Raw genomic sequence first — 1,546 nt, forward strand, 5'->3', positions numbered from 1 at the left:
CTAGAATCTTGTTCTACTCTTTCCAGTATCACACACACTCTCTCAATTGTCTTAAATCAAGTAGGCTTCCCTGAGGTAATTTTATGCTTTCCTGCAAACGAGCATTTGAAATACAATATCAGCATGAATTTTTGAATGTCAAAATGCAACCATGTACAAAAACGAACTCAAAATAAATCATAAGTCTAAATGTAAAATTCAAAACTACAAAAATCCTGTAAGATAATAGGAGAAAATCTAGGTGATCTTGGATTTGGTTATGACATCTTAGATACAACACCAAAAGCACATACTATGAAAGAAAAAATTAATGTCAGACTTCACAAAAATTAAAAATTTCTGTTCTATTGCACAGTGAACACCCAAGTGTGCTTTATAGTTCTCTTGGTTTTGAATCTGTGCTAGAGCAATATCTGTTCTTTTCCTCTGCATTGAAAGGACTATTTATCCTTTTAAGTGTATTCAGAAAGTCAGCACGTTATATTAAAAAAAATTCTGTTCTGTAAAAGATACCCTTAAAAGAATGAAAGGCAAACCACAGACTAAGAGAAAATCTTCACAAAATGCATGTCTGATAAAGTATTTTTACTCAAAATATACAAATAACTCTTAAAAGTGAACAATAATAAAATAACCCCTTTAAACAGTAGGTAATAGTTCTAAACAGACACCTCAACAAAGAAGATATAGAGGTGGAAAAAAGCATAAAAAGATGTTCAACATCATAGGTCATTAGGGACTTGCCACTTGAAACCACAATAAGATACCATTATACACCTATGAGAATGTCTAAAATTCAAAACACTGACAACACCAAATGTTAATGAGGATGTGGAGACACAGGAACTCTCATTCATGGGTGATGGGAATACAAAATGGTACAGTCACTTTGAATGACAGTTTGGCAGTTTCTCATAAAACTAAACACACTCTTACCATGTGATCCAGCAATCATGCTCCTTAGTATTTGCCCAAATGAGTTGAAAACTTACGTCTACATAAAAATCTGTACAAAATTATCTACAATAGCTTTATTTATAATTGCCCAAACTTGCAAACAACCAAGATGTCCTCCAAAATATGAATGCATAAATGCAATACATCCATAAAATGGAATATTAATTAGTAATAAAAAGATATGAACTATCAATCCACAAAAAGACATGGCGGATTCTTAAATGCATATTGCTAAGTGAAAGAAGCGAATCTGAAAAAAGCTACATACTGGATGATTCCAGCTATATGGCATCCTTAGTGTGAGGAAGCAGTTTGAAAAAATATAGCCACATCAGAAAACATGTAGCACAAGGTCCTTTCAATTTTCTGTGTAACTCGTTCCAGAATTAGTAAAGAGGAGGATCTCTAGCCTCTGATTCAACAAGCACATAAAATCTTCATGTAACTGCTCAGAGTGAAAGACAAAGAGACAAATTAGTGATTCTTCTTCACTCAGTGAATCCCCAACACCTTTACTTTCACTCTGATCCATCTACAATAGTTAAAAACAAAAACTGAAATCGTTATACACAGTGAGCACTAAGCACAG

At 33.2% G+C, this 1,546-nt stretch overlaps 1 non-coding gene across 1 annotated transcript; it reads left to right on the forward strand.

Annotated features, from left to right (window-relative positions):
• The first annotated feature begins 347 nt into the window (after positions 1 to 347).
• On the forward strand, positions 348 to 481 carry LOC111768955 (small nucleolar RNA SNORA22). Its single transcript, XR_002801634.1, has one exon. It is a non-coding gene; the product is annotated as a small nucleolar RNA SNORA22 (small nucleolar RNA).
• The last annotated feature ends 1,065 nt before the right edge of the window (positions 482 to 1,546 follow it).

This window comes from Equus caballus, chromosome 18 (assembly GCF_041296265.1).
Source record: "Equus caballus isolate H_3958 breed thoroughbred chromosome 18, TB-T2T, whole genome shotgun sequence".
In the NCBI taxonomy this organism is placed as follows: domain Eukaryota; kingdom Metazoa; phylum Chordata; class Mammalia; order Perissodactyla; family Equidae; genus Equus; species Equus caballus.